At 37.6% G+C, this 23,034-nt stretch overlaps 1 protein-coding gene and 1 long non-coding RNA gene across 17 annotated transcripts in view; one reads left to right on the forward strand and one right to left on the reverse strand.

The window, feature by feature from the left end:
- MIPOL1 (mirror-image polydactyly 1) overlaps nucleotides 1-23,034 on the forward strand; it is a 201,633-nt gene that overhangs the window by 112,181 nt on the left and 66,418 nt on the right. The gene's annotated exons all lie outside the window — the stretch shown is intronic.
- On the reverse strand, nucleotides 6,791-19,328 carry LOC142061860 (uncharacterized). The gene is made up of 3 exons (XR_012662282.1): nucleotides 16,703-19,328; nucleotides 12,629-13,325; nucleotides 6,791-7,746 (listed from the first exon to the last, which is right to left on the reverse strand). It is a non-coding gene; the product is annotated as an uncharacterized LOC142061860 (long non-coding RNA).

Genomic DNA, 23,034 nt, shown 5'->3' on the forward strand with positions numbered 1-23,034 from the left:
TGCACATAGTCTAAAGGAGAGACTTAGCATACCAAACATTATCCTTTTTTTTAGTATTGTGTTAGACTTCTATGCATTTAAGGATCTCACATAAAATGAATTGGTTTTAATTGGTTATCTGCTCCCTTTTCTTACGGGTGAGCTGTAATTGTCTTAGATGTTGGAGGAGAGAGTGGCTGAGTGACTGGGAGGAGAGTGACTGAAACCTTGGAAATGCTGCTAATAGCTCCTTCCTTTTGGAATTGCTATACAACAGTAACAACAAAAACACACGTTTTCCAAACTAGATAAAATAAAATCTGTTTATCTAGCCTATTAAATCTGGGTGCCAACTTTCAAGCAGATGCAGTTTTAAGCTCTGTAGATGCTAAATCCTGAAACATTTGGTCTATAAACAAAAAGCTGACATCAAATACAGCATTGCTGCTAGACATAGTAATGGTGTATATATGCTGCATTCACACAAAATAGGGAGATGATTGCTTTTTTTGTATGTTGCTTAGGGTTTTTTTCTTATGTTAGAGTATTAAAACAGATATTAAATTTTATCATTAATGCAGTGCGTGGTCTCTCTTCAAATCCCCTTAATTACAGATTGACTCCAAGGATTACACAGAATGGATTTTAATTTTAACTGAAACAAAAAGAAAAGCTGCTTAAAAATTATTCTTGCTCAGTGACTTGTTGGACCACAAAACAATTTTTAACATCTTTTGACAAGTGTTGTCAAATTTAAAATATTAGAACAGAGCTAAGTGCACCTTCAAACTCCAATTGTATCATGTCTACTTCCCAAATAAAATGTTTTATTAACTTTGTCCTCACAAAGGAATGTCTGCTTCTCATATTTTTGTTTTTTCAGTTATTCTTCAGGAGAAAAAGACTCGCAGTCTTGCTGAGATGTGTGTATGTTTGAAGAAATTGACATCAGACTTCATATTTCCTTTCTTTGGTAATTTGAGAAAAATTACCAAGCAGGGTTGACGTTGTAGCAGCAACAGTGTATTTCACACCCTTGCGTTTTTTCCCTTCTGACCCCTATCTTCAGGACTCAAGAGCTCCACTTTGAAAACTTCGTTCCAGCCTGAAACTTAGAATAGCAGGTCTGAGTCCAGAAACAACATTTTCACAAACTGGGGCCTAATCCAGTAAGCCTCACACGGGAAGCTACTTCTGTGAGTACCTATTATTCATCTGAGTAAAACTTTAGGGATTAGTTTTCAGTATGTTTGTTATGGGGATTTTTCCCCGTTTCTTAAAAGGTAAAATCAGCTTCCCAATTTGTTTCATTGAGTAAAACTCATTTTTCACACTTAAAGCTTATTAGTGTTTTTTACAGTTTTACTGTATATCTCCTGACAATTCTTTAAGACACATAGGAAAAACCAAGTTGTTCTCCAGAGTTGCATCAAATAATAAATGCCCAAAGCTGAGTGTCCACAACTTCTCTTGAAGTTAGGTGCAGCTGAAAGCACCCCTTATCTCTCAAAATGTGGATGCAAGTTTCTTGCTTCAAAAATCAGCTCCCTTTGTGACCGTAATAACTTTGAATACAAAAGACTGGAGGAATGAGAAATTAGCTTTTGGCCAGGAGGTCACGGTAGTGCTGAGGAATAAATCAATCATTGCTGTTTAATGGTAGCTAGTGGTTTGATAAAGTTCCCCTAACTCAGTTTGTTAGATTAAAACATACTTTCTGAGACTTCACAGATGGACCTGCAGGTGAATAACAGTTATTGCTGCATCTTTGTATGGGGTGAAATTTTTGCACTTAAATGGGGTTATTTCAACAAGCTTTTCTCTCCTTTTTCTTCAGCTGTCTCTGAATTGTTGCTATCAGAATGTTTAATGGTTTTCTCCATTAGTGTACTAGTGCACTTTTTTTTTAATGGATCAGATTATACTCTATTGCTTTGTATTATAGCCAAGCATAAATCCTTCCTGTTTTAACAGAAAAGTGTTTCTAATGCAAACCAATGAACAGGCTAATTTATATACAATATTGTTCTAATTTGTCCATTATGTGTAGTAGTCTCAATGGTATATGATTTTCAAGTTGTGAGCTTATTGCAGAGGCCAGAAATAGCAACAAATGAGGCAAAACAGTGAATATGCTTGCTCTTTATGACTTTTATTGCAATATTAACTTACATAGGTTGATAAGTGCGCTTGTGTGTGTGATTTCCTTTAAGCGTTTGTTAGGTAATGCACAGCACCATGAGTGACACCGGCTGGTGGCAGAAGTTCGATGCTTTACATTCATTACAGTTGTGCGTTCTCGTGCCTATGTTCAGTAAAGCTTTGTATGTATTATTGGTTAGACTTTTAATATAAAAGTATACAATATAGTTCATAATTTTTGTCAAAGACAAGATAAAATGGCCTAAAAGAAGTAACAATGACTGATTTTTATGTAGAGTTCAATTTTGCAAGTCGTCTCTTGAGGCCTTGTTTCATGAGATTGTGAACTATTTTGGACGTCCAGTGAAGTTAATAGGGGTTGAGGAGGCTCAGGGCTGTTCAGACCCATCCTTTGATAAATAATACTGTCTCTTTACCACACTGGACAAAATCTGGAAAAAAGAAAAGTCCCGCTTGTGTTCAAACATAAATAAATGTATGCATGAGTGCTGTCTATCTTATGAAGTCGTTTGTGTTTGTTTAAGTTGGAGCACAGGACACACAGTAAGTCTGGTGTCTGGTTTTTGAAACGGGGTGTGTAAGCGTCTATGTCAAAAAGAAAACCATTCTGGAATCTAAAGGCTGAGACTGACGGGAAAAATCATCCTTTACAATACGACCTGATTTTGACATGTTATCTTTTCAGCAGTGTTGTATATTTGCAATACATTCACTGTTGGTATAGATGTGAGGGTCGTGCCACTTTGAATAAGAAAATTTCATTATTTTTTGCTGGATCTAGATTTTGATATTTAGATTATGTACCAGTTCTGCATTTTGAGGCGAGGAGTGTTGCTGGGGCTGTTAGTTTCAGTCCAAGTGTAACCATCTCTCTTTAGTTTACCATTTTTTCAGAACTAAATTGTAAGTCAGCAGCTGTTTCACTTTTGTTGGTAGATTACTTTTGGTTTTTTCCCCCTGCACATCAACTGCCTAAGTGAAGAGTGACTACATAATTTCCGGGGATTTGTTCTGCTTTTGCTTTCCATACTTTTTCTGTAACTAGTCAGTACTTCATGGCTGTTAAACAGGATATGCTGTTTCCTGGAACAGCTCATTTACAAGCAAGTACTTTTTTGGTTTTGTACGTATTCTTGCACAATAATCAAAAACCGAAGGTTTATTCTTCTAGTTTGGGGGATTTGTGGCTTTTTTTTTTTTTTGTTATGTTTTTTTTTATTTATCCACTGGATTAAATCTCCTGTTTAGTTATTGCAAAATCCCCTCACTGTCTTTTTAGTTGAACCTGAATCATGAAAAAAAGGAGTCTGAATTACATTTGAGGAAGGAAATGTTCAACTTGAAACATGGTGCTTGCAGGTATTTCAGTGGACACTGAAAATAAAAATAATTAGAAATAGAATGGCTCTTTATTTTATGTGACTGATTTGGAGTTGGCTACATCTGAAAAGGAATGAAAAAATGATCTCTCTGCTTGAGATTTGCCAAACAATGCTATAAGCTCTAAGTTATTTTGAGGTGGTGAAAGGTGAAACATTTGACATGTTCTTTGTGGGCAATGCTTTAAAAAAAGAGAGGGCGGGAAGGAGGCGTTGCCACATCAGAGTTAAGGGTGTTTGTGGTTGTCCATGACAGCGGCTCCAGTTTTAAAACACCTGTGTTTACTTTCCAGCTTTTCTCAATCGGCCTGAAAGTGGCCTAAGAATGGCACAGACAGACCTGCAGTATGGCTGTGTTGCCTTTGCAACACACACACACACACACACACAAAAAAAAAAAAAAGGTGGGGAGGGGGGAAGACAGAGATAAATCTCCTGTTATGCAGCTAATCATTAACAGCATTTTTGTGCCTAGCTGAAAACATTTGGAACTTTTCAAAATTTTTATAGTCTATCGGATAGCACCTGTATTTTTTTTTCCCTAATCTATTAAGCTAAATTTTTATCTTTGCTACTTTTTTTTCTAGCAAAAATAAAATCACCTTAGTGTCGGTTTGTGGGGTTTTTTAGTGGTAAATAATAATGACTAAAATTGGTATTTTTGTTGCAAAGTGGTATTTCATTCTAATATTTGGAAAAGTGTACCAATACTCCAATTTAAAAAAAAGAAAAACCACAACCCCCCCCAAAAAAAAAAAGGCACAACCCTCCCCAGCCACCCTCCCCGAAAAAAGAAATCCTCATCTTACAGCTCCATTCTAAGTAGAGTTTTGCTTCTTAAAATCCTAGTTTCAGATGTGTATTAACTTTCTGTAATGTGCTAGCTTGCATTTTATCACATAAATACTTTGTCCTGCAAAGTTATAGAGTTAAGTTAGGTGTAAAATAGAACTCTCTTGAAAACTGGGTAATGGAGATTGAACGTTTTGTTGCTGATTTTAAAAAAAAGAAAAAAAAGAAAAAAAAGAAAAAAAGACAAGCTGAGATACCATATACCACATGTTTTCACTGCTTGCTTAGAAATTTTAAAATCGTTTGTGGGTGAGTATTTCAGATATTCAGCTGATGAGAGGCATATTTTTTACTACTGCCCCAAATTTATTTACTATTACCTTTAAAATTTGTTCACGTCTTAGAAACTTTTTTGCCTTTTTAAGAAAACCTCGGCTGCTTTCTCTAGTATTTTTCTAATTGATATAACGTCTCTTCCACCTTCTACTCCAGATGTCATGCCTGACATTCCTGTTTATAAAAATATGCCTGCCTCATAATTATGTTTGGTTTTCTTTATGGATCACTCAGTATAGGTCAGGTTTTGTTTTCTGGAAGCAGGGGGAAAAGAAATACAGTGCTGATACAGGAACACAGGTGATTTCTCCCTTAGACTGATTTCTTTTTAGAATTGTGAGCTTTATAGACAGATTAAAGGTCAGTGTATGGGGATGAACAACATGAAACCCCTTAACCAAGGTACGTAGCCTAACTGGAGCACAATTACTTTAATACTGTTGGTCTAACATGATGACTTGACAGAGCAAACTGGGAACGTCAGTCCCCTCCAGATCGGACACCTCTGATAAACTGAGAAATTGTACCAAAATGATCTTCCTTTGTGATACACAGCACAGCAGTCACCTTCCCATGGCTTTCCCATTGGGTAGGAAATGTGGTACAGGTACATGCTCTGATGAAGCTCCTTCTGCAGAACACACAGCGTGCTCTCAACTAACTGTGAGGAAAGGTGCTCAGAAAAGAGGGGAGTTTTAACATCCCTCTTTTTCAGTGATTCGACTAGAAAATCTGGAGGATATTAATCTGAATCAGCTTTGAACACAGGGAAGAGCTTGTGAGCTAGATCCTTACCTCAGTATCTGCACAGCAGTATCTCTGAAGTCCACATAGTAGTAGTCTGTCATATCAGTAAAGGACATAAGCCAGTACCTCAGCTAAGAAGTGGGGGGAACAAGAGATCTAAAGAGTTCACACAATTCATTCCAGAGGGCTGTAAAGGTAATTAAATGATATGTCTAAAAGATAGGGAAGTTGTCACATTTGTTAAATTACAAGGTGTAGATATGTTTTAAAAGCAAGCTGGATAACGTCACTATATGAAAGGGGAAGAAAAAAGCTTTGTGAATGTAACTGTTTTTTCTGAAGGCAACACTGAGATCTTGATAAGAAAGAGGTAAATAGGGAGCTAATATTCAAAATATGTTGACGTGGTTTGGATGCCTACTTCTCAAGACCTTTAATGGTTTTTGGGTATCTAACCCACTTACAGTTTTTTGAATCCTACTAAGTACCTGTCTTGAGCTCCCTCAGCACATCTAAAAATCTCATCATCTGTTCACTTTTTGACTGCTGTTAAAATTACTCCCTGCTCCCTGTAAAAGCAGATAGTTAAATAAGAGCAAAAATAAGGACAGCAGTTTCCTAGCAGTTAAAACATAGATTCATAGAATGTCCTGAGTTGGAAGGGACCCACAAGGATCATCAAGTCCAGCTCCTCCCCCTGCACAGGACAACCCCAGATTTACACCATGTCTCTGAGGGCGTTGTCCAAGTGCTTCCTGAATATCGCCAGGCTGGTGCTGTGATGCCTCCCTGGGGAGCCTGTTCCAGTGCTCCACCACCCTCTGGGTGAAGAACCTTTTCCTAATATCCAACCTAAACCTCCCCTGGCACATCTTCCTGCCATTCCCTCAGGTCCCAAGTCACTTGAGTGACCTTACAAATGGGATTGCCTCTATGAAATAAATTTATTCAGTTTGTGCTTGTGACCATCTAGTAAGTCACTCTAGCTGTTCACTTGGGGGTTTTCAGCATTAAAATATCTGTGAAATAGCACTGAGTATTTACACATTCATTACAGGTGTAAGACTAAATCAGCCAACTGCCTAAGAAAAGGCATGAACATCTGACCTGCGGACCAGCTGTCCTGTTAGGGATGTGTACACAAATGGCTACTGTTGTTCACGTGCTTGCTCAGACCAGCCATAGATGGGCTGTCTCTGGTCTAGGCTGTGCAGCAGTGTTAGGGTGGTATTGAACCCAGCGCAGGATACCTAGCATCTCACTCTCAGGAAGAGCTTTTGTGGCCATTTGTAGCGAGTCTGCAAAGCAGGTGTTTGGACTTTGCACTTTTCCTATTCTTGTACTGGAATCACATCAATATTGAAGGAATTCTTTCATCTTAAGAAAATACAGCCAAAAAGGGACACATACAGAAGTTACAGTCTCTGCAGCTTTTTTTTTTTTGTCCTACTCAACAGTACATTTCATACCACAGATCTTGCATATCTTGCTACAACTGAAGTATCATGGATTCCCCCCTTTTAGTTTGGTCAAGGTCTGTGTGCTGGCAAGATTGCTTGTACCATCTTGCTTTTAGTCACTTCATGCCTTTTTGATCCAAGGGTAAGTAAACATCTTAAATGTAGTATACATTTTCATCAGCCTTGGCACCACCTCTTATTGTGTTTCCAGGGGATATCACATCCTCAGAAGAGCATAGAAGTATCAGGCAGTAGTGCATCTGGTTCTGCATGGACCACATGGTGTTGTCTCACCTGGTCTTATTCAAGATGCAGTCAGAGGGAAGCCAAACAGTTTATTTGGCGTGTTTCTGAAATATGGCCGTATCTGAGATTTGCAAGGTAATTCTTATTTGTAAATATCATGCATTGGATTTGGTTTCTCCATTCAATATTTGAATTGGGGAGGTTGCATTCTTAACCACCCGATACATCAGCTGCTACCTCTGATCCTCTCAGGGAGGTTGCCACCTGCAAAGTCTTTAATGGTATATATACAAAATTTATAGAAGCTATGGGTCTTCAACTCACTGTAAAAACTCAAAAATCCATCTGCCTTTTTCAGTCTTCAGTCAGAGAGTCTCAACAAGAACTAAAAGAGGTGGAGAAGTTCACATATGTTCCACACTTATGCTTGTGTTTGCAGCAATTGTACGTACAGTCCATGGGAAACAACTGTTTAAAAATGTCCTGGTTTGCAAATATGAGGCTCATCTTCATCTTCTTGATGACCTTTCATTATTCTGTTCTTTTCCCGTGTACCAATGTGACTGGAAGCCCTCTGTGGTCTTTAGATCACAGCCTCTTCTGGATACAAAAGATTTCTCAAGAGAACACTGTGTGACAGTGTACTTTAATTTTAATATGGAAAAAAAAAAAGATAAAGGATTTTGGATTAAGTATGTAGCAAGAAGGTTTTTTAGCCTCATTTCCCTAAGAAAATAAGGGATATATGATTTTGCAGTCTTTGTTTTCACCTTCTGATTTTTAGCTACTTTCAACCATATCTGACAGGAGAATAACGGTTGGATCCTTAACAGGGTTTCTCTCTTCTACTCAGTTGCCAGTTTTCATGAAAATCCTAATGCCCGTTGCCAGTTTTCATGAAAATCCTAATGCCCCACTCAAAGAAAAGTCGAGAACTTTAGCAGTAGCCATTACTCTCTAGCAGGAGACGGCTGTGCAACCAGATGTCACTACTGTCCAAGTGATGGACCAAAAAAGTTACATAGAGTGAGCTGGAGGTGTTGTAGTAGAGAGCTATAAAGGGTATAGGTAGACTCCATTAATTTTATGAGGATATTGGAAGGAATATGAGGTTGTGATTACGAGGAAAGGTGGTAGGAGGAAAGTGTAATGAGGGAGAGAGGGTGGAGATCAGTATCAGGCTTCATTAGTATTGCTCATACAGAAGAACTTAATATTGTTTTTTAGAGAGATCCTTTTGCCGAGGGAATTACAAAAATTTTAATGTCAGTATAAACTTTTTTTTTCCTTTTATATACCAAAATAGTGCACCTAGTAGCAGAACTGCAACTGGTGAAGAGCTTCAATCATATCTCTCTGTTGCTGTTTTTATACTATATTTACAGTGGTGACATTAAGCCTTGAAAGGGTTTAACTTATCAAATTAAAGTCTATGCCTTTCATTAGTTTTTAATAGCGTGAACACCAACTGATCTCTGGCAGTTTTGAGGGGAGTAATGAAGATTAAAAGAGATGGTACTTGAATTAAGTTGATGTCGAAAAGATACGGACACTGAAAACACCCCTCTCAGTTTTAAACTCATTCACTTTTGTGGTCAAAGACTCTTTTACTGGCATTTCTGACTTGGAATAAAATATAAAAATAATTTTTTGTATTTTTAACAAAGAGAAGTGAGTCTTATTTTCAGATACTTAGAATAATTTCACTTATTTCTCTTTAGAAGAATAATCCATTTAATATTTCAGTATTAAAATCTTTTTAGATGCATGTTGTTTCTGCAAGTAATTCAAAACAGAAAGGGTCAAAAAAACTAAATCAAAAAAATCATAGAAATTTTGTCTCATAAACGAAAATGAGATGTGAAAAAATACTTACCTATTTTTATTCTCATATTATGTTCTGCTCCTTCCATCTTTTGATCTACCTCTGAAAAGTAATTTCAGCTTTGCATTCTTCTCTTCCATGTTTCCATACAAGTTACTACTTCTCTCTTCTCACATCTTATGCCATACTCCAACATCACGCAGCTTTCTTCTGTTCCCCATTCTCAAAAGTGTTTTCTTTTGTCATCCCTCATTGTTTCCCTAACTTATCCTTCCTTTTTTCAGCCTGGATGTTTGTTTCTTCCTCATCTGTCTCAGCCACTTCATTGGGCCAACAAGAGCCTGAACGTCCCCAAAGACCTTTGTCCCATGCTAAGGGCTGTACCTAAGATACTGGTATTTTCGTGTATGTTGGCTTTAGTTGTTCTGTGAAGCAGAAAGATTACTTCAGGTCCCCCTAATCAAGCGGAAAATGGATGACATGAGCAAGATGTGAAAAGCTCGTTGGTACCCCTGGTGAAGTATTGCATTCAAAGTTGACAAATTGCAGGGGATTTAAGAAGTGCATGATAGGGCAAGCAAAGGGTCTTGCTTTCAGCAAAGTTATTCATCAGAATATTTGTCCTTTCAGGAAGGCAGGTTGTTTAGACAATAATTATAATCATTGTGTATGTGTACAGTTGTACAGTATTATTTGCTATACAGGCAAAAAGCTACACTGAAGTAGCCAGTTAATCAAGAGTTAACCTCAGTTCTGGCATTTCTGAAGGAAGCATCTTCATTTACTCCCCTTTCCCCTGAAACAGTATGTTAACATTTTTCATTACAGGATCATGTGTGCTTTATTTCACAGCATTCCTGCTCCACACAGTATCCAGAGAACAGCCAATCAATATATTTTTTTATCTTCTTTGTTCATTATGTGTGCCAATCCCTTGTTTACTGGATACTGTTCAAACCTTACCCTGAAAACAGAATTTTGAGTAACCATCCTGGGGATTTTCTGTAGTATTCAATGTTACAAGAACTAAAGGTTTCATAAACAGTGATTTAATGTATTCTTGCAGGAGTGTTTCCTTCATGCTTCATGGGGAGACCAAGGTATGAAGAAATTAAGGTCAAAAGTACCCACAAATTTTTATGCCTATTTGAGACATAGAAGACTTCACCTTTTAAAATAGTTATCATTCATAAATTCCTAGCAGTTAAGGCCAAGGCCAGAAAATATTTTTATTTTAATTGGTTTTCTGAATATCACAGACCATTGATTTCACCAGTTGTCCCTGTATTGAGCCCAGAAATTTATGTTTGTTTAAACATATCTAGGTCTGATATAAGAATTCCAAGAGGTGGGGAGACCACCATTTGCCTTGGAAAGTTTGTTCCAATGATTTAAGTTACCTTTACTCGACTAGATTAAAAATTCTTTCATATCCTGGATTTTCTGTCCATTTGTCAAGGGACAATGAGAATCAGTAACAACACAAAACTATGCCGTTCCCAGTGCTTGATTTACCTTGTTCAGAATTAGCACGTGTATCTCTGTAGACATTTACTGAGTAGGCATATCCTCAGGTTTTTTTATAATCTGAACAGAATAAGGTCTTTCACTACATTACATAGCCTTTTTCTCTAGTGCTTGCACTACCGTATGGATTGGCTCTTCTCTGGGTTTTTAACATCCTTTTGTTTTATAATGTGGATGTCAAAGCATATGCATTTTTATATCTTTGTTTCTCAGTGTCATGCGTAAAGTAAAATCACCTTAATTCCTTTGTGGAGATACTTACTATATTACTGTGTATACATCAAAAAATTGCATTTTCCCAATTTTTCCTCAGCATTATAGTGTCACCTTGTATTGAAGTCCCAGATCTTTTTCAAAATCAGTGCTTTTCAAAATATGGTTACCCTTTATGTAAGTGCAGCCTGTGTCCGCTGTTCTTAGACTGATAGTTTTGTATTTGGTTTTATTAAAATACGCGTGATTTGAATACACCTAGTTACCAAGTGGCCCAGAACATTGTTTCATCACCATTTACTTACTTACTTTATTGTTCATGAACATTACTAGCTGTGTCTACCTGGTTCCAAGTAATTGAAGGATACATTGAGTAAAGGTATGCCTAGCACTGATACCTGTGCAACCTTACTGATATTCCAGTATTACTTGATGACAATTGCCTCTTGGAACACGGGGTTTTGCTGGTTTTTTAACTGTCAGTCCATTCTGAACCCACTTTAAAAGTTTTTTCTTGATGGGGTATAGTGGTTTGTTTTGTTTTTTAATCAGTCTGTTATGTCTGGCAAGTCAAAGCCTAACAAATCTCTACGACATCTGCTTCTAATCTCATCAAAGAAGGAAATCAGATTTGTTTGGTAAGACCTGTTCTACACAAAAACATGTTGACTTGGAGTAATGATATTCTTTCATTAAAATCTATATTAACTGAATCCCTTGTTTTCACTTATTTGGCCCAGTTTATCCCACTAGCCTTTTTTCTAATATTGACACATTATTAGTGCTCTTCCATTCTTTGGGAATGTCCTAGTATTTTAAGATTGATTAACAGGGATCTTCTCTAACAGCCTGCGACACCTAAAGTGAAAATCGTCTGAATCTGTAAATGTAAAACTTATCCCTCCTTGATTTCTAATTAACTGAAAAGTGCGTATTGATAAATTGTAACTATATCATCCTGGTTTTTCCACAGGCCAACTTATACACTGAACACTCCTGGGGTTTTTTGCATTACAGTTTTTGAGATAGGTATTCCAAACTTGGAATGGGCTTGCATATTCACTATTCTCCTCATAATTAGAAATCCTTGTTATCTGTAGTCTTGCCAATGATGCATTTTAACCTGATGCCTTTAGTTACTCTTAACAATTGACATCACTTCAGAACTTCTACCTTTTAGGATGTGTTTGTACTTCTTTCCTGTGTAGGTTTGTGACTTTTTATCATATGTTTGCTTTATTTACTTTCTGCATGAAAAGGAAGTTCGACTTTGGCTGGTTATGAGATCAGATTTTTATTTTTTTACAGCCACTATTAAAGGAATCCCCAGTTTTCTATCATATTCTTTTATCCTTTTTTCTCCCAGGTTTGAAGTACTTTGTATACCTGTTAGAGCATTTCTGTGCATGTAAAGATTCTGGTCGTTTTTTTCCCATGTGGAATTCAGTTCGTTTATTGTTACTTATCTCTAAGTATTTATCAATCTTCAGTACGGTGATTAACATATCTTGTGTCATAATGAGATTGTTTACCTGATGCTCATAAATAACATGGTTTTTGAAAATGTATAATACTGGTTTATAATTGTCCACACAAGACTCCCAGAATACGTGTCCTGAATTGAAGTCCCCTATAGCATCATTATTTTCCTTTCCAAAGATTATAGATAAGTGCTGAAGAAAACCTTGTCCTGTACCCTAGTTAATTTGCTCACTAGCAAGTCTTACTTAAGTTATGTTAGTTAGCATATTGACCTCTGCGTATTCAAGAGCTGTGGTCCTGTGTTACTGATCACTCTAAAAGGAATAATGGCATTGGGGGGGGTGGGGGAGGTGGTTTAAGGTATCGTATTCCCTTACTGCCTGTCTCATCCTTCTGTTAATCAGAGATTTTAACAGTTTTAGTAATGCTGGTTATATAAAATTTATTCCCATCAATGAGAATTTCCTCTTGCTGTTTACCCAGATTCCTAAGATCAATACGTAAACAATTTAAGTGATTCTTTTCATTATATTCCTTGCCACATTGGTTCAACTTGCTTGTTAGGTGCTGAATTTGAGCATGTACCTCATTTGCCTTCCAAATAACCTCCCCTTGTGTTGCTGATTTAATATCCTGGCTGCTCCAGCTAGTTTCCAACTGAGAAGATTAGCCTCCTACTTGTGTGGTGTAGGCCGTCCTGTTCGTAAAGTCCCTTCTTTCACTGGTGTGCTGTTTCACAGATCAAAATCTGCTTCTTTTCAGTCATGGATGACAGGCAGAAAATGTTGGAAATAAACTTTCTCACTTGTGACAACTGTGGATAGCCACGTACGTTTTAATTTTCCTCTTAATCGTTTTCAGTGCAGTTGAAGCCTTCAGTAATTTCATCTGAGGTCTGATGTGGGGGCGTTATACAGCATTTATGTTCTGCCTTCCATCTCCCATTGACTTCAGTTGCAGCTGTGAGTGCATGGTAGTTCTGCAGATTAGGCATGAGGGTTTTATCTTGCACAGTCAGAAAACGGGTGACATTCTATGAATCCCTCTGAAAAACTTTCAGTTAATTCATGCTAAGGTGCCTTGACCAAAGGATGGATAGATTCCACAACTGCTGAGCAGCATTAGCTCCATTAAATACGAAGCATATTTGCTCTTACTGCAGCACCATTCCAATGGCTGTAACAAAAGAAACAGGAATAAACAGGTAACAGGCTTTTTCACTGTGCAGGGATGATTCACCAGGGACCAGGTATAGGTTCACCCCGTGCAACAACTAGAAACACGTCTGGGAAAAAAGTGATCATGCAGTTAAAAGTAGCATCACAATGTATGTGCACTGGTAACCTCACCTCTGGCATTTCCTAATATCTCTGTGCTCGACTCCATGATCTTATCAGTGTCCTGCCAAGGAAGGGGTTCACTCACCCAGCTTTAGCTGCCACTTGTTGGGGCTCCATTTATAGTCAATACAAAGAGGGGGACATATCACCACAAGGCAGTTGTTCTTCCTGAAAGGTAAGCGCAGAAGATAGATGAAATGTCCTTTGGAAGTGTCTGGTTCACTTAAACTTTGGGTGGCTGAAGGTAGGGGAGATAAATGGCATAATTTCTTTGTGTGCAGTACTTGTGTGTACTACATACACACATACATACATATGTACACACAGGTCTGTGTGGAAAGGTACACTCACAGGTTGGGTTTAGGTGTGTGTGGCCCTATACACCCATATATAGATATACGGTGTTAACATGCAGCTGTACATAATACTGTGTTTCTCCTCTACTTACAATACTTCAAAATAAATCTTAAATGAAGCTTCAGGTGTGTTAAAGTTGCATTTCTGAATTGAGCTACTGAATTTGGACCAGTTCTTAATTTGCTTTGTTAGTCACTAATGAAAGTAGTAGTCCTGTCCCCCAGATCATCTCAGTAAAAAAATGTGTTATACATGTAGCAATGACAGGGAGGCGACTCTGGTTGGTGAAGAGCAGCTCCTTCCCCTTTGAAAGAGCTGAGAACTTCTCAAGAAGTGGTGTGTTTAATGGGCTTCTGTCAAAAGCGTCGTAACACATTGAACGGTGAGAGGTTGTCTGACTTTTGTCCTTCATTATTTATAATGAAACAGGGTAAAGATGTGTTCTCTGGAAATCCAGGGGTATGTTTATTTTTTTCCTTAATCAGTTGCTAATGATATCTACTTTTTTAAGATACATGTTTAGGAGATTAGGCTAACCTTGAGACAGGTTCCCTGGCACTGTCCTTACCTTTCTTGTTTGTAAAAATACTAAGTGTAAAGCCATTACTTACCTTCTTAACACAACGTTCGTCATAAAATTAAATTCCTAAAATGCATGTTGGCATAGGGGGTTTTTCTAGTCAATATTCTTGATTTAATCTTTGTTCCTTAGTAGTGTTACTTATTTTTTTCTTGTGGAATAACAACTGCAAAATGTGTATGTTACAATTACGCTGTAGGAAAGATTATGAATGGCTAGTTTAAATTATTGTATTTTCTTACAAACTTTCAGAAAGCTATGTTTTTTTAAAATAATAATTTGGTTCAGTGCAACAATAATGAAATAGCAAGATACTTCTATTTGCATTTGTCAATCACTATTTACTTACTGTGATTTTTGTACTGAGCTGTGAAGTTTATTGTAGATACCAGCAGCTAGTTTCAGTGTTTGTAGCAATAAATAATTCAACCTAAATGCTAAATTACAATACTGATGATGATTTTTGTAGCTACTGGGAAGCAATTAGTCCTGGCCATAGTTCTCCAAAATGTAATATAAGGAGGGTTACAAAAAAACCCTTAGAAATAATATATCTGTACAATAAAGAATTTTGAAGAGAGTAGGACAAGCGAAGGGGTTAGCTAGTAACTCAGGCAAAGGAGTGGTTACCTAGAGTTGAAAAACCATTGCTGATTATGGACTCTGAGCTAGCAGTTTATCTAAGAGAGATAGAAATTTTGTTTTATATAAAAGGGTTTATTTTCAGAGAAACTGGCAATTCAGCTGCAGTCTGGTTGATATAAAAAGTAAGACTTTTTGTGGAAGGTTATATATCACCTAGATGCTGGATAAAGTTCTCAGAGTTTTTCAGAACACCGCAGTGCAGTAAATTAAAAAGAAATCTAAGTTTTATAATATGTTGTATTTTAAATGTGTGTCATACCGTGAAGCCTCAGCAGACAGTCTGAGTATTAAGTAATGCTTCTTTGACTGTAGAAGTATCATTTTCTTGGAGCCTGAAAAGTTAATTAATCTTTGTAGGAAATAAGAAGTTCATTAATTCTTGCCAACAGTGACAACTTGTTAGTGACTAGACCAGAAAGAAACCCCTTGTCCCTACTGAACTTACTGTGACAACTTTTATTGACTTCAGTGAGAGCAGTGCTGGGCCCTGTGTAATTAAGTCCAGTGAACTGTAAATATTCCTATGACATAATTTTGACAGTTACAATTTAATTATCTAATTATTTACATTTCATAAGTTATCGCTAGCTCTTTGCGGGAAGATTGTATCTGATATTTTGAAAAACCATGGCCTATTGATGGCATCTCCGTTCAGCTGCTGTTAATACATCCCTAAGAGCTGGTATGAATTAGTACTTTCTTTCCTCTCAAGAGGTGCAGTATAGCTGGATTTCCATATCTGAGAAGTGGTGGGACTTCAATGCATCCTCAAAAATCATGAACCGAGACTGGCTACCAACTTCACTGAAAAATAGTATCTATCGGGGCTGAACTTGCAAATTCCTTAATTTTGTGAGTACACCCTTTTGGAGTATTTGGTTTTAGCATATGAGTTATTCATTTTATTAACTCTGATACTTGAATTAAATTTGGGGAATATCTTTTGTAGATAACAGTTAAATTTTACCAGCTGCCAGGATTCTGGGCAAAGGGCAAAGCATATTGGTATAAATGAAACAGTGATAATTTATAGTTTTTAATATAAAAATCAAGAGTCAGTCATGTTACAGAAGACAGAAAAAATGTGATTTGAGGAAACAAATAATGATTTCTAATATTTAACTTAACTTGTATTCTCAAAAGCTTTTTCCTGCTGCTTTGACCTCCAGCAGTAGTAGTGGTGGATATTAAGATAGCAGCCCATTTCACCCGAGGCTGTTGATAATTTAGTCACCCGAAACAGCTTCTTCTAAACAGTGTCTCTAGGATGTAGTTCCTCCCTCCAAGGGGAGTGGTGTTTTGTTAGATTATGTAAATCGAGACGCTCATTCATTACCACTGCATTGCTAATTCCTGCCTTAACCTCCAGAACCAGGAATCACACAGCACTTTTCCTGCATACAGCAAACAGGAGAAGCCACTGTCCCTGCGTTTGCTTTAGTTTCTTGGGGGAATTGAATGAAAGTAGATTCAAATCAGTGGGGGATTTGTTTATCAAATTTTGCAAATCAGGCTGCAGAAAATGGAGTTTTACAAGCCCCATTCAGCAGCCCAAGAGATCAGACTCACTTCAGTTTTCAATATAAAGTTCGTACTGACTCTTTCAATCTTAATTTTGATTGATTACTTACCAGCAGAAGTTTATACTGAAATCTTTCCTTTGTCCTCTTTATCCCTTGCTCACCTTTTCATTCTTTCCATGTCAATTATTAACATGGTGACGTTACTTGTTGCTGCAGTAACTTTGTTTCAATGCAGCTGTTGCCAGGTGAATTTTGTTGAGAACTTGATTGTCACATTTACAAAGATTTTATGAGATATCAGAAAAGTTTGTTTCAGGCAGCAGTTTTCAACTTTACATTCTCAGGGCACTGGCCTGTGCTGTCTCTAGAGGTTTTATGTGAAAGCAAAATACAAAGGGAAACACACGGTGTGTTGGTTCCAGGTCATGTACAGTAGGTTTTGTTAGCAAGGTAGATACCAAGACATTGAAACATATTGGTTAAAATTCACTGGGAGAGGTTTGCTGTGGCGCTGGTGCAGTAGAGGTTTATGAGGGGCTCAGCAGACATAAAGTGTCCAATTCGTGCGTTAATTCAGATCTTCTTAGGTCTGTTTTTCAAATGGAAAGTGTTGCTGTAATTAGATGGTGAGTCCTGTGAAGCTGTGTGTTACCAGACTGTGACTGTTGCAAAATACAAGACCAAAGTCCAGGTGCTTTCAGCTCTCTGACAGCATGCCAGTGGCCACACAGTACACACCCTAGTGTGCTTTTCTGCTCTTAGAGTAGGGGCTGGTGGTTAATTCTGCAGAGGTACATTTCCATTTGTGACCAGTTCACAGGCTTGAACTGGTCATCCCAACTGCAGGATTTAGGCAGCGGAGGCCCTTGCTGCATACATGCAGTTTCAGAGTTTCCTAGAGTATGTCTTGGCCGAGGTGAAATAATCACCGTCATTTTCTTCCTTAAGGCTTCAAGTTCCTGCTTGCTTTGTGGTAGTTTCTGCCATGGAAACCCATGCAGGACACCAGCTCTGAAGAATTTCCTGATTTCTGTCCTGAATTTAGTTAATATCTTTCCACATCGGATACAAACCTTTCTTCAGATCTCTTCCTAAGGTAGAGGAGCCCTGTACTGTCCGTTGCACAAATTAGTTCCTTCTTGGCACAGCCTAAATGTTAACTTTCTGTTGGTAGACCACAGAGAGTGAGACCACAGAGTGAGACCAAAACTAAACCACTTTCCCCCTCTCCCCAACTCCCCCCACCCCAACTCATTCATGGATGGCAAACAAAAGGCAAAGAGCCAAGTTTTGCCTTCCAGGGGAAAACCCAGTGTAACGGCCTGAAAACCCTGGAAGGGTAGTAAGAAGCAGGTGGACAAATGAGGAAAGAACGAAAAGCAAATTAAAAGCCGTTGCTTAAAACCATTCCTTCTCCTTCCCTTTTCCGATCTTTTTTAGCGTTCTTCCAAAAGTAGAAAACTGACAACCAGGCTCAAGTTCTCTGCTTCTTTTATAGCATGCTGTGGATTCCTGTTAATAGATATGAGGGTGGTGTGGACAAGGATCTATGTCAATTTACTTGCTATAAATACATGGGCGTTTTTTTTAGTTGGTTTGGTTTTTTTTAATCTGAAGTGGGAACGGAGAAGTACATTGTCTTGCTTTATTTCAAAATAAAAAATGTATCCTGCAGTGTATCTTTCTTAGAACATAAGTGCTATGGGAGTATGATACATTTTTAGCCATCCCTGTTGTGAAAACTTTTTGGCTAGTCAGTTTCTTTACATGTCCCTTAAAATGTTGGTAGCTGCTGTTAATTGCGCCAGTGCCTACTGATGAGCCCAGAACTGATTGTCAAGCTCCCCTACTTAAAGCTCAGAGAACAAGCTGCTTATGATGACCCAACAGAGACATAAGGGAGGTCTATGAAAGGGAGAGCATTCAACCAGCCTTAATCCTTGTTTTCAGTAAGGCAGTGTCTTTAAGTGCAGACTAATTAGTGAATAGACATGGTTGTAGATTCTTGTAGACATGTCTTTTGTTGGCTTGAGATGAACTGAGCAGCTAATAGAAATGGTTTAAAATCTCTGCTTTGCTTTGCTTTTAATGCACTTTAATAGGGTATGGAGATGAGAAAATATAAATCAAAGCAGAAGCAAAAGTAAATACAAACTCTCTGACTACCTGTGTGGATATATTCCATTTAGATAGCAGTTATGCTTGCAGCTCCCGTTCATGGAAGTCTGGCCCCATGCTTCTAAAGAACTATTCATTTTATAACCTTTGACATATATCAATACTAGAAACACATGCTTTTTTTTTCCTGTTACAGTAATGTATTATGCAAGCATTACTTTGCATTTAAATAGTATGTTAAAGTCATCAATCACAAAGTGATCAGTCAAGATAAATATAGTTCTCCCGTTCTAGCGCTAGGGAAACTGAGTTCCAAGAAGTGAAGTGAATTACCTTAAGAATTGATGGCATGCCTGAGACTAGAATCTGACGCTCGAGAGGGATGGCCCCCCTCTTTAATGATTTGTTTATCACATCTTATTACCTACTGTATAATAAAATTTCCCAACAGGTAGGAATAACCATCTGCACGTTCCAGAAAGTCATTTATGGTAAAACTGAATGCAAGGAAAGACATATGGGGAGACTGAGTTAAAGATGAATGACATCTAGTCATAGTCACCTGAAAGATAAAGCATTCCTTAAAGATCAGCAAGACATTTGAAATATAGTAAGAGGGTTTAAAAAAAAAAAAAAGGTTGTGGGGATTTTTTCTGATTGTATTTCCCCTATTATTGCATATTGCTTGACCTTGACACAATGCAGATAGGAAGCAGATATAGCAACTTACTGTTATACTCATTTTCTAAAATTCCAGTGATATTCAATAACAGTACCTTGGTTATTGAAGCTTATAACCTTTTTGCTGCCTTTATCACCTGTATTATTGATAGGAGATAATTACTGCAAAGCAGCTGGCTGTTGGTTTTAGAGAGCATCAATTGTTCTCCTGTCCCAGCTGTTGGCTAATAAGGACAGTCAACACATCTGTTTCAACAGCTGGTAATTAACAAAAGCCTAATTGCTGCAACTCTTTTAACAACAAATCTATGAAAGAGTAGGGATGTGGAGGAATATTATTTACTCTGTGCTCTGCACTTTCTGTGACCAGTTTCTTTTTTCTTTTTCTTTTTCTACTTTGAACACCACTGCCTTTGTCTGACACATTGAATGGCAGGAGAACACAATATGGTAATCCAGAGCTTAAGTTTTTCAGATCTTTGTTGGTGTTTCTTATTGCAACATTTCTTTGCTAAGTTGCAAGATAAAATGGATCAAAAGCATTTTGTGGAGTTTCATAGAACAGCTACAATCCGCAGCAGTATGCCTACGCAATAGTGCTGCCAATCCAGCAGCCTCCAAAAAAAAAGTAATGTGTTTCCCCGTTTGTGTATAAGTTTAATAGCGCTGCACCCCTTTCCCAAAGAGGTGTCATCATTCTGAAAGTGGTGGTTAATTGAAGAATTTTTTTACTGCTGTTCAGATCCTTCGCAAAATTTATTGCTCAGACGGTGTTTTTTCCTTCCTCTGATGAAACCTGCATACATTGGTCAGTTTAAAAGTAAATGCCAGGTGGCACCTTGCACTGCACAAATATCTCACCATTTTGTCATTACAGAATTGGAGAAGGTTTTGGAAAGGGTTCTGCACAACGCTTGTCTAAATATCTACGTTTATACTATCAGTCAGCAAACATAAAGTCAAAGATGTTTCTCTTAATTAGACTTATTCTGTGTGTTATCCGTGTGTACAGCACACGTATAATTGGAATACTCAACACTAGAGAGAATGCATGTACACAAATACAGGGAAATGTTAATCCCATTGAAGTCAACAGTGAACTTCTGTTAGCTTCAATGGGTCAGGATTTTCCCTGCAAAACCAAATTTTCTTGAAAGCTGGAGACAAATTTGACATTCATTATGCTACCCATGAAAAGAAAGTGTTCAAGTATTAATGGAACTATTGCCTGAAGTCTTATGCAAGTCAGGCATGTATTGCAGATTGTAGGAATGACTGAGTCAATAAAATTTCTGAGAAATAGCATTTAAAGTGGTATTTTGAAGCGGTAAACTGTTGATGACAAAAATTGTGATTCTTTGCTAAAAGTCAGTCAAGATCACTTGATTAAACTTGTCTCACCAACATTTCAGTTGGCAAATATTTCTGTACACTGAGTTCTTCATTATCTGCTGGGTATGTTGAAAGGTATATAAGAAATTCTACCCAAGTGCTCGCCATTGACAAAATACAGATTGCATAATTAAAAATATTCTGGCAAGACAAGTTGGGTTCAACAGGTGTTCAAGTGAAGAAATCCATAATAGGTGCAGTGAAAGAGTATAAGATATGCTTTGAACAAATAAAAACAAAAGCATTGGCTAAAATTCTAACTGTAAGATAGTAACGTAGAAAAGTATTTACTGTCTGGGTTTATCAGGACATGATTTTTGTGCACAAGAATCTTTGGTGATTGAAATGTTTCCTTTTGTCTTGTACAAGTAAGAGAAAAGAAATTCACCTGCATTAGATTTTACTGTGGAAAATTGCTGGAGCATTTGATAGGTGACAAAAGTGTTTATCTTTTCAGTGGGTTATTTTGTTTCATTTTGGAAGTTATGTTTATAAAGAAAATGATTGTGGGTAACAAACATATCACTCTTCTTATTCCCTTCCCTTCCTCTTCCTTCCTCTGAAGATTACAAGAATTATCAGATATGCAGCAACTACCTTTTTCTACAGTTGAAATGTAGTGGAGTCCGAGTGAGTTGCAACAGAAATTTAGATGTGTTCTGTAACTATGTACTAAAACTTAGGTAGGAAATTAAAAGAATGCTTTTGCCCAAGGGAAAGATCTAATAGAATCTAATCTAACATATGCAGTAGGGGGAAGTATGATTACCTCATATAAAATTTGGGAAATAGATTTTTAGCAGAAAGGACAAGAAATCTTTAGTATTGGAACATACTTCTGAGTCCTGAGTGAAGGTAACTCGCCTGTATCAACAGATCTCATCCGACAGTATAGCATCCAGAACAATCCATGGAGGCATCCATCCCTTGCTGATTCAATAGGAAGGTGCTATCTGTTGAATCCTCTCCTGTGCTTTTTCCATCAGACAGGTGGTTTCTGTAAAGACTTAAATGTATGTTCTCATAAACACCTCTATTCGCTTTTCTTACTTTAATTTTAAGTCCTTAGTCTAAGTTCTGCTGGGGTGGAAAACATTGCAGTGGGATTGTGGAGAAAGCAAGATTCAGGGAGTTGTTCTGGTCAAAATCAGCATCAGCTATTCAGACTCAATATGACTGATCCCTTTTACACATCTAGAATTGCACAGATTGAGAGTGAAACTGTTTTAAATTATCTGTTGAGGAGGAGGAGGAGACATGACGGTAGCTGGTTCACAGTGTCTCAGAAATTCACAGTCACCCCAGTTGCACAAGTGGCTCAAGGTAGTGAAGCCGGCAGCCAGCCTCAGGAGCAGGCATGCAGCTTTGTCTTTTCCCGAAAAGTGCTAGGCACAACTTTAATCCAGCCAGAGAAAGAGCCCAAATTGTCTTGCTACATTGTCTGATGAGTACTTCAGATATCAAAGGAGATACCAGGCTTGCCAGATTCAAAGTTGGTTTGAGAATGCCAATGAATAGTTAAGATCTGGACATGTGAGTATGTGGCGTATACTCATGCATTCTTTCTTATTCCTGATTTTCCTGCTAACAGATATATTTATTCAATAATGATGTTTCTTTTCTTAAGCATAACAGTTGCTGTTGAACTCGGCACTTTGGTTCTGGGTTTCTGTGTGTACAAAAATATCAACTAAATTTAAGCGTGTGTACCTGCTAGTAATTAATTTTCCATGAGGCAAAGACCACAAGATGAAATGCTAAATATTAGCTCAAACTCTTCCCAGCCTTTCCTTCCAAATCCTGGAAGGGTTATGGACCAAAGCAGTCCCACTGAAGTCATTGGGACAATTCATTTTTATAATCCTGTAGAGACTCATGGCTTTTATGAAAGATTTGTAGTTTAATTCTGATAGTGGGATTAGGCACTGCTGCCTTCTGCAGAAGTACTGTCTTTCAAGAGGTAGCAGTCATTCTGTGTCTTTGCTTGAAAGGTTATCATTTGGGTTATATTATCACTTAGCATCACTTATAAGCTTTGGAGTGTAAATTGTTAGCTCCTCCTTTGCTCAAGTTACTGCATTGCATGATTTTTTCTGTCCATTTTATGAAGCATGAATGATTTCAATGTACATATTTTCTTACGGAAAAGAGACTTGTGAAATGTTGCATGGTGTCTCAGCTGGACTGGCGTCATGCTGAAATCAGGGGTAAGGAACTGTAATAAGTGAATGTCTCATAACAGAGAAGCC

The sequence above is a fragment of the Phalacrocorax aristotelis genome, chromosome 9 (assembly GCF_949628215.1).
Source record: "Phalacrocorax aristotelis chromosome 9, bGulAri2.1, whole genome shotgun sequence".
NCBI lineage: Eukaryota > Metazoa > Chordata > Aves > Suliformes > Phalacrocoracidae > Phalacrocorax > Phalacrocorax aristotelis.